A 10,868-nucleotide genomic window follows, 5' to 3' on the forward strand; every position below is an offset into this window, starting at 1 on the left:
AAATTGTCACATATTTATAGGCAGAGAAACAAGGAAAGTTTGTATAGAGCCAGGCAAATGCAGTTCCCACTCCACACCCAGGTTTCTGCTTTGACTCCCACCAATCTGCTTCTATTTCATTTTTATCACCACCATGTGTTTATACCAGAAATGGTCAGGTGGGAAACAAAGGTCAAAGACAGTAATAAATATTAACAACAGGAACAGACCACAAAACTATCATAACTGGATCAGTCTCCAGTTTCTAGCTACACCCTTTGATACTTTCCCACGATGTGGTGTTCAGACTCAGAGGTGCACCCGTTCAGTGCTGCATTCATAAAACCTATGCCTGGACCTGATAACATTTATTTTATTTTATTTTTTTTTTTTTTACAAGTTGGCCAGCATCAGAAACTCAACTACCTGAAAACACCTAGTCCTTTGTGGGGTTTCATTTTTTTGCATCCCCACATTTGGGCTCAGGTTCCACATTTCAGAGTTGCCATCATAGTTCCCTCTTGTGCCAAAGTTAAAATACTCTCTATTCACCTTCCTTTTTTTCATAGCAAATGCCCATATGTGACAAAGTCAGGAGTAAAGGAGCCAAAAGTTTCACAACTGAGGGAACTGCAATCATTATGCTCAGGACATGGGAAAAAAGTTTCAGAAAATACCTTCTGCTTTTATCTTATTATTAACATCACTGTTGGGAATGCTGTACAGAACTAAACAAAGGACAAAGAGGAACACCAAATGGGAAGACATTTCAGCAAATAGAGAGATTAAATCACTGAGTTATTCACATGACAAGGATAAAAATGTAATACCCATCCTTCAAAACAAATTACTCTTTTACCCAAATTTCTTAAATAGAAACTGGTCTGAATTTAGCCCAATCACTTTGTTGTTGTTGTTTTCTGGCACATATTGGTAGATTCTTGCCTCAAATATTGGCATGGATGCTGCTAAAGGATGCTCAGTCTCATGCATCAGATGAAGGAGCAGCAGCTTGAAGGGAGTTTCCTGGGACCAGCTAAAAGGCAGCCCTACCACCAGGGTTTATTGCTGAACCCTGGCCAGCATCACCAGTGAATGACAACTGCTAGTCTCAGGACTTCAGAGCCAAGCCATGAACCAAGAAATGTGATACAAACGGGAAAATCCACACCATGGATCCCCTCTTTGGGTGAGCCAATATGGTGCCTTTGTTTGTTCCCCCTACACAGCCTGAAGAGGGAAAGTCATTACAAATCCAAGCGGTAAGAAAAATCAGCTCTGGCTTTACCTTTCCCACAAACAGCTCTGCCAACAGACCGGAGCCTGGCCCCGTTCTCAGCAGCCAGGAGCCTGCAGCCAACAAATCCCCTCCGCACTGGCACATCGGCAGCCCCACCAGGACCAGCAGCCTGAAGGCTGCAACAAGCTGTCCTGATTAAACTGCTCCCACCCCTGGAGAGCTCTTTCAGCAGGCAGGAAAACGGGCTCCAACCCCACTGGCAGAAAAGCTGACATCTTTGCCACGAATAAGCAGACAGCCTTTTTTTTTTTTTTTAATCAGCATGTGCCAGCCTTGCCCCCACATCGACAAAATTCAGCTTTTTGCTTTTATTTTGTCAGCACAACTCACTGCCAGTAGCGCATTTTCATCCCATTTTATGGCTCACATGTGCAGCATTGTCTTGTTCAAATTATGAAAGCATAAATACCACCTGCCACTGGTTTGTGGCTTTTTAATCTGCCTTCTGTGTGTTCAGGTAATTTATGCTGCTGTTTTCCAGGCATCAATTCTACAATTCCTGCCTGTTTCACCCAAAGCTTCAGCTCTTGAAGTCTTGTGGCTAGAAAAAACTTAATTTTGATTTAAAAGAAGAGTAACATAGGCGACCCTGTGCCAAAACCAAGAATAATTGGAGAGAAGCAAGAGGGAAAAGGAGGAGACAAGGAGAACAAACAGTGTCACTAGGATATATAATGCAGTCAAGACAAAGGCAAAAATAAAAAGCCCAGAGAAAAGACTTCAACATAAACTTCAATCCCTAGAAGTTTTCAAACACTGAAGTGTGCATCTGCCTCTTAACTACATAAGACTCAGCAATGCCACTCATACCAGCACAAATCATATACTTAGTAGAGGCCCTAAAATCAGGCCCTATCGAAAAATAGTATTTAATTGGTTACTACTCCACTTTCTCCTCTGCCTGAGTCTCCTATGGCATTTATCTGGGATTAGGGATACGTTCTGACTTCCAGAAGTACTTATTGGATGTGTATAGCACCAATAAGTGCATTTTCTTCAAGAACACATTAATAGCAGCAGCCTTGCCAGAAGTGCAGTCAGCTAGAAAGCTTTGGGCCCAAACCTTCACCTTTAGAAGCATCCCCACCCATGCTGCTCTCCCACCCCCTGCATGCACTCCACTAAGCATGCCTGCAGGATATTCAGATAACTTTACAGGACCCCATCCTACAGCTGAACACATTCCCAAAAAGGAACAAAGACACATTTACCCAAGCCAAAGAAATATTTGAAAATTCAGATGATTAAATGCAGCCTGCTGTTCGTTTTTACCTCTGTGGTCTCCAGTAAGTACCATAAATCCTGGTTTCGCTCCGAGACAAATTGTCACATTATAGCCCTGCTATACAGGCATACACACATTCCTTGCTATAAAGAGAAGGCGAGAAATCCATGCCAGATTAGGACATATGGAATCTCTGTTTATGGATAAATCACTTTTAAAACCTCTCTCTCTCTCCATGAGTCATATGTGAATCACTGAAAGTGTCCTGTCAACAATAGTTTATTTACATACAGAACTAATTAGCATTATGATGGCAGACTGTAGAAGCAGGATTATAGCTAGGAGACATCATAAAACCAGCGATGCCATTTTAGGAAGGTTGGGGAGAAGAGGTTTGCAGATCTCCAACCCAGAAGTATATAAATTGGCCACTTCCCAAGGGTGTCAGGATGAAACTCATTTTTAACGTGTCTTCCATTACCAATAAGATTACTTCAAAATTAAAATCCAAAATCATAATTTGTGTTAGTTTGATGTTCGTTTGCAACATACATTTCTGAGTAGAGCCTGGTCAGCTTTTTACTTACAGCCCACTTTTTCAGTTTGATATGTCAGCACTGTGATGCTACGTTTAGCTTTGCAGTACTACATATCAATCAATGATTTTGAAAAGTTTTAAATGCCCCAAAACGTTTACATTCCTTGTTTGAAGATTATTTTAAGTCAGCAACCAAATTTGAGACTAAATTAAATTTACACAGCCTCTTTAAATTACTCAGCCTAGTACATACAACTGCTCTGGGACTTGCATAGACCTTTCATCATTAATAAGCGGAACAAGATAATTACATGCTCCAGTAGCTCATAGGGGTCTAGAAGTTATCACCACATAACCTGCTTTATAATGGAAGAAGAAATCATCTCTGCTAGAGCTGGGAGTATAATTCAAAGACATTTCCATAAATATATAAACACTGTGAAATGAATTTATGTGATGTGAAGGCATTTCATTTCAGAGCCGCTAATGTGTTTGCTCATTAATTTGTCAGGAATGTTCACTTTGATTTGCTCCATTTACCTTAGGAGGGTGTTCAACAGCAAAACAGTCAAAACTGCAAAAACCAGACCTCATAAAGTAAGGGTGTCTTAGATAAGCATTGCTAACGTAGCTCTAAATGGTCCTTGCATGGATGTCTTCCTACCCAGAATAGCCAAACACAGAAAGACCAAGGACCAGAAATGGTTCAAATGTTGTAGGAGATCCCCACACACTTGGCCGATGGAGATGCCGCCTCCTCCTCCTTTGCAGCACAGCCTTTGCTGCACGGAGGGATGATCCTACTGTTGTATAATGTGTTTTTGGGGCAGGATCACTCCCTAAGCAGACACCCTGCTCCTGCTGACACCGCTTACTGCCCATCTCCCGGGGCTGAGCCTCTTCAAAACGTCTCAGAGTCTTTGCAAGGTTAGTTAATTAATGCTTTCGGGCAGGTTCCGGATCTCCTTGAAATTATTTCCAGCAATTTCAGACTGTAACGGGCAAGTTTTCCGAGCAGAGCTTCCCAAGCCTCCCATTTCCCTCCGAGGTCCCCCTTTAGAGGGCACTGTGTCCCCAGCATCGCCGCCCGCACCGTGCCCCCTGGGGCAGGAGAGAGCCCTTTGCCGGGAAGGGGAAAGGCACCTTATGCTCGCTGCTCTGCTCGGCAGCCCTGCAAGGGATAAAAGGCTGATGTCTCAAGCTTCCCACACCCTTTGAGAAGGACGGAGCCAGCCAAAAGACACTTTCCACCTCCACAGATGTAAGGCAGCAACAGTCCCAACACAAGGTTTTGCTTTCTGCGACCCTATAGCCACCTGCTACAAGTGAAAGCTCGCACAGCCTCAGGTGTCTAGAAATGGTCAGAAGGGGTTTTAGATAAGCACAGAGCTTGCTGTATATGGTTTGGGTTATGGTGTTTTTTGTTTTATTTTTTCTTTGCAAGGCTTTTGGTCCCATCCCCTCCCCACCACATCCTCATTCATAAGCAAATCTGAAAATTTACCAGAAAATAAGTGCACCCTTTCCTTACCTCCCATGTCAAATGGCAGTACAGACTGAAGGAAGAGACTGAAGGATGCACTGGCACATTACAGACATCACTTTTACATTAACAACACAACTATGGAGTAGGGAAACCTCTCCCCTTCACCTCTGCCACAGCATCCTCCATTTACATTGATGAGCAGGTCTACAATAGGTCTTGGAGTGGCTGGCTGCTAGCAGCATGTTTTGCACTTGATAACAGGCAGGATTTACTTCTCTCAATCAAACCCAAGCGTCCTTATAATTTAGCATGTTCCTAACATTTCCCCTTGTCTGGAGTTTTCCAGCTTCTGACCAGTTTTAACAGTCAACAGCAGCTGAGCAATAAAAGGATTTGGAGCTGGAGAAGTTACATTGCTCAGAAGCCAAAGACTGAAGGTTTACCCTTGCTAAGAACTGAATTTGACAGAAGTGAGGGGGCAGAGCCAGCACCAGGAGCCTTTCCATGGGCATTACAAGAACACATTGCTTTTCTCCCCCCTCCGTGAAAGGGGATCAACATGCAAAGCCCACATGTCCTGGGCTGGAGGCAAGAGGAACAGATGCTGGCAAAAGCAACCGCTGGCATCCCTTGCTCACCAGCTCTGAGATCTAGAGAGCAATCCTGCCACTGGGGACAGGCGGGAGGAGAACAAACACTGGGAACCTCAAGAAAGTGTTTATATTTCCTACACGAAGCTTGGCAGAGCCTGCCAGGTCAGATAAGCATTTCCACACAAGCAGTCAGATGATGCTGAGGCCCTCCCCTGCCAGCTCTGCAGACCCATGCAGGATGGCAGCTGCCCCAAATACCCATGCCAAGAGGAGGTGCTAGCAGCCCTGCAGCACTGCCCTGGACTGAGATTTGCTCTGCAGGTACACAGCACGTGCACTAAGCTTCCAGCAAGCACCAACACTCTTTGCCTCTCACTCTCCCTAAAGGGATATTTGGAACTCCAGCTTCCACTTATTCATATCCTTGTAGATTTTTGCTCCTTTCCTCTTGGCATTTTGATCTCTAAACACTTGAATAAGTAGCATTTTGATTGTGTTATGATGGGCAGCAGGGATATTCTTCTGTCACTACAGCACATGCACTTAATACACAAGAGGCTCTCAGTGAGTCAGGTTTCACTGCCAACATTGGGTTTCCTGTGTGAACCATTCATTTTGCTGAGTTGGCATTTATACATTCCCCCTCCCCCTCTCACCATTTGAAATCTGAGGCAAATATAGGCTTGAAGTCGTAACATTTTTTTTTTTTTTTTTTTTGCCCAGAAGGCTGAGCTCGTGGTGTTTACATGTGGCCACCCAAATTCCAGACCAAGCTGCTGAAACCTTGTTTTGCCATTCACGAAGCGTGTAAGGCCTGCCTGGTGCTGGTTCCCACATTCCTGATCTGGGCAAGCCAGATTGCAGCTCCTCACTCCCAGCCCACTGCTCTCCCCCATGCATCTAAACTTACAGGGATGAAGCAACACAAAGGAAAGCCCAAACAAGTGCAAACTAATTTTTCCACAAATTTAAGCACAGTATAGCCTCCCCCTTCCTGCCTTCTCTCACCATCGTCCAGCTGTGCCCATAAACCAGAGCCTGACAAACCAACGCGGGAGTGGAAGGCAGCTATTAAATCCGCTCCCTGGAGCTTTAACACTTGCAGCAATTTGTAGTGGAATTATTCTCCCCGCTTTCTTTGCGGCCTGCCTCCAGCCCTCTGCGCAGGGTACAGGGCTGGGGCCAAGCAGCTCCATGTCTGCAAATATCCCCACTGCAACTGGGGCCAGGGAGAGGAACCGTGTATGGCTCAGATGGGCACAGGTCCCTGTGCTGGCACCCCAGCTGGGGAGCAGAGGCCAAGCTCAGCCTCTTCTTCTTGAAGCACATTGTTGTTAGTGTTAGCTAATCTGCAAGATATGCCAACTGTCTGGCAAGCGATTCCAGGCAGCACTGTTTATTTAGGATAGGACTGGGCTGCACAAGTCCAAATTAGACTTTTTTTTTTTTATATCTACCTCAGCCAGGAATTTTTGAAGGTGTGCTGGGCTTTCAGAGGCAGAGAAACAGCAAAATGTAACACAAGCCTGGAGCTCTGTAAGAGTTTGTGTTGCTTTGTTTTCATTTTTTTTTTCTTGCCTGTTCTTCAGGCTCCTTGGAAGCCAGAAACCAGCATGCATTTATGTACTAAATACTCTTTATCTCCACAGAACAGATGTACTGATTTGTTTTTCAGTAAAATACTACAGAAACAGCTTCGTATCTTTATCCTGGGTGTACCATCAATCACTTGGCTGGTACACACTGGAAAAGTATGATGAGGACCTCCTTGTGTTACCCCAGCCCCCCTTTGCTGCCACCACTGTTCCAGATAAAAAGCAGACCATGAAACCTCAGCTCTGATCACAAGATGACAAGATGAGCTAACTGGCCCCTCAGCAGAGCATCAAGATCTTCTAGAGCCCTGGACCCCTCAAAACTACTACCCATACAGCTTTTAGATTTTCACATGTCAACTCTTACATTAAGCATACCAACTACATATGGAAGTTCACAAAAAAAAAAAAAAAAAAAAAAAAAAAAAAAAAAACCAACAAAAAAAAACAGCTAAAGACCTAGCTGATACTATTTCTTCCCTGTTCCAATATTGCCAACGAAGGAAAATAAGATAGGAGCACCTGGAACATCTGTTGGCCCCCACCATGCATGGAATCCAGTCAAGGAATTCCCAAACATGCAAGTAAACACAGACCAGGCCTCAACTCAAGGACAACAAAGCAGCTCCTTCACCACTACAGAGACAAATATGGAGCTTAACTCCCAAAATTACTCACTTTTAGAAGAACAACTGCCCTCAGGACTGATCAGGACAACTGCTGGTGGTGGTCCCAGCCCAGGAGCCCTCCAAGCCTCCCCCAGGGGACTCAACCTCCAAGCAAACCGAAGCTGAGTCTTGCCACTGCCTTTATGGCCTAATTAATCTGGCTAATTATACCTCTCAGCTGCTTGATTGCAGATTGATTGCTGCTCTTTCAGCCTTTCCAGCTCAGCTGCATGGAGGTCATCTTCACATTTCTCCTGCCCACAGGTGGGCAGATTCAACCGTTCTCAGACAGAATCCTGTGTCCTTCCCTGCATACCAGTAAAATGGTTTAATCACTTAATGGATATCTTTTCCATCTTGGCTAATTGAGCTTCAGACTGTTTGTATTCATGTTATTCCCAGGCATGTGCCAACACAGTAGAGACACCTCCACAGCTTCCTTCACAGTCCACAAGAAACACCATGAGTCTACCTCTAACTTAAAGAAGTCTCTTTACAAAAAAAAGTGAGGAATTGTTACAAAGAGCTTTGCTCACCACAGCATAGTAGCATCAAGTACAAAACACTGAATGCTCTCTGAATGGGCTGATGCTGAAGCAACTGAAGCAAAACCACTCATAAACCTGGAACCAATACTCACCAGAGAAAACTGCCCTGAAATTGCTCTCTAAGACATGCCTGTTGAGACAGGGTAAAGGTTTTGTGAATGACAAACCTGCATTTATTTGGAAATACGCATCAAATAGTGCCATTTATCTTTTATTCTCGTGTTGATGCTCAAACCCAGGGGTTATTATCCATCCAATGGTTTAAAGATGAAGTGACCTCTTCATCTGGACAGGATCTCCTTCCCTTGGGGGATATCTTTCAGCAGCTCATTAAGCTTTTTTACCTATAACTTTGACCCCAGCCTCAGTTTTCAAACAATGGTTTGAAGTGTCTGCCATTTTATCTCCAGAACTGATTTTGCCTGAAAGTTCACTACGCAGCTCTGGGATGGTGAGGGCTCCTGTGAAACCCTCCTTGACAAACAATGTCCACAACAGAAGGATTAACTCCATAAACACGAGTTGTAGCACAGGCAAAGCACGAAGTAAAGAGGCAGTCCAGGTTGTGATCATTTCTGCACTACCTTTTCTAGCCACTAGCAGCTATTCAAGGGAAGTCCCTGTTGACCCTCCCTCAGAGAATCTCAAAGGGAAAATGGCAGAAAGGAAAGGAAACACACAAAAAACATGAAAATGTGATTTTATCATTTTGTGTATTATCAGTGGTATCTGCTATGGAGTTTTCATTTCCTTTTTGTAAAATCTAGGTGTCCCACATGACTGGGGGAAGAGCAGAGAATGAAGCTTCCTTAAGAGATAATTTATGTGAAATACTGAGATTTCAAGTAAAGAGGATACCTTTGGAGAAAGAAATGTTGGTGAATAAAAATTCCAGGTTCCTATCAGCAAGAATATTTTCAAAGAACACAAGTTCATGTTTTTCTCCTCGTTTCCTCTATAGCAAATGTGGTTTTATGTATTTTTCTATTTCCTCCTCCTTCTCTTTCTGTTATCTACTCCAGCTGTTCCTTTTCTCCCTCCCCTCTTGCATCCATTTTTTGCTTATAATTAATTGCCTCTGAAGTAGACTGTTACTAAAAAATTTGAGACCACTTTCAAACCTTTGACCCTAAACAACAAATATTACATATCAGTGGAACAATTAATATTCTTATTTCTAAAAATTCTGCTCTCATGTTTAAATCAAAAGGTTAAGACATTGATCGGTCTGCTTTTTAATAATGCATTCACAGCTTTATTTTCCAGTGAAGAGCAATAGATTTCCATGTGCAAGCTGGGAAAGAAGAAAGGCTGCTCCCTGGAAGGAGCTCTTTTTTGCGGCATTATTTGTTTTCCTTCTATTCATTGCCCTTGCCATTAGCCCAAAAATTCATCCTTTTATCTGAAAAGTAGCTGTGCTGCTTATGGATTTTTTTAAATGTGCTAATTATTCCCAATCCTCAGCCTCTGAAGTAGCTTTCTGTGGAGCTCTAGATTCATGTAACTCCAAGTGAAGGATGGGTTTCTTCTCAGCCCAGTTTCCCACAAGCATTTCTCCACTGCTGGACCTCCCACACCCCTGCACCTGATTTATCCCAGAGCCAGCAAGAGGAAAATCACGGCTGCAGCTTCAGGCGTGGCAGAGAAAGATGTGAGAGGTACTAATAAGCTCAGCTCCTCCAGCTTTCATTCTGACAGAAACAACCCTTGTGATGAAAAAAAAAAAAAAAAAAAAAGACACAAAACATGCTGAATCATCCAAAATGTTGCAGATAATGATTCGGACCTTGCTGAAATGAGATACTCATTTCTCTGTGTCATTTTCATTCTTTCCTACAGATTGCCTTAACCTTGGGCACAGACGGAAGAAATTTCTTTCCTTTACTGCAGTTTCTCTTCTGTCAGAAAAGGCGGCATAAAACAGTGAATGCTCTGTGTTAGAGCAATCAGAATAAATGGACAAGACATTTATAGCAGTTCTGGTTTAATATATGTGGCTGCCTGCTAAGAGCTTTGCTCTACCCAGAAAATACCCTCGCACACTGGCACTTTGATGTTTTATTTTCTTTTCTCTCCTTTTTTTTTTTTTTTTTTTTTGCCCCAAAGAAAGGGCTAAGATACACAGAAAAATGGTTGAATATACAGCTTCCAACAAAATTCCATGATAGATAAACCTTTCCTGAGTGGCTCTTGTCAAAAAGGGACAGGCATTGCAATAAATATAAAAGCAATGTATATTTTGTTTTGGGAAATATGTTACTTTTTTTTTTTTTAATAAAAATAACCACAAGCTCTAGAATCTGCTGTTTTCTTCCATTTAGAGTCCTCAGCTTTTGTTTTCTTTCTTTCTTTCTTTCTTTTTTTTTTTTTTTTTTTCTTTCTGTTGAGAAAGCAAAGCACATGGAGTCAAGGAACCCTGGAGGGAAAAAAAATAAAAATAAAATATGGATTAAGAAAACTTTAAAAATTACAGCTGGAATGAGTAATTTTTCTGAAGATTGATTTTGATTTTCACGGGGCTTTTTCAATGAAATATCAAAATATATGGGGAAAGAAAGTTAATAATATTTGGACTATAATGGAATATTGACATATTTTACCTCTGAGAGAGGAATAAATCTAGGAGGTCTAACAGATAGCTCATCCTGTTACAGTCAGTTCTTTTCCAGAAGAAAATGGGGGGGAACCAGTTGCCACAATTATTATCCTCCTTCTCCTCATTATTCTTATACTTAGAAACACTAATTGTACTTATAGTGCTTGCCAGAGGGAGCTGTGAAATGCATTTTATTTCTCACAAAATATCCCGGAGATGTAAATTAGACAAAAACAAGGCTCATGCCTCTTTTGACTATTTCCATGCTGATTTTAGATATATTTTCATTTAGCATTTAGAAGAAAAAAATTACAAATAAAAAAATAAGTGAAAGTGAGAA

The 10,868-nt window shown here is 42.4% G+C and overlaps 1 protein-coding gene across 4 annotated transcripts in view; it reads right to left on the minus strand.

The window, feature by feature from the left end:
* Window positions 1-7,543, minus strand: part of MCTP2 (multiple C2 and transmembrane domain containing 2) — a 155,009-nt gene extending 147,466 nt beyond the window's left edge. For all 4 annotated transcript variants that reach the window (XM_068695706.1, XM_068695708.1, XM_068695705.1 and 1 more), the window contains exon 1: window positions 7,395-7,543. The gene's annotated coding sequence lies outside the window, so the exon portion shown is untranslated. The remainder of the gene's footprint in view (window positions 1-7,394) is intronic.
* Window positions 7,544-10,868: the final 3,325 nt, after the last annotated feature.

The sequence above is a fragment of the Anas acuta genome, chromosome 12 (assembly GCF_963932015.1).
Source record: "Anas acuta chromosome 12, bAnaAcu1.1, whole genome shotgun sequence".
Taxonomy (NCBI): Eukaryota; Metazoa; Chordata; class Aves; order Anseriformes; family Anatidae; genus Anas; species Anas acuta.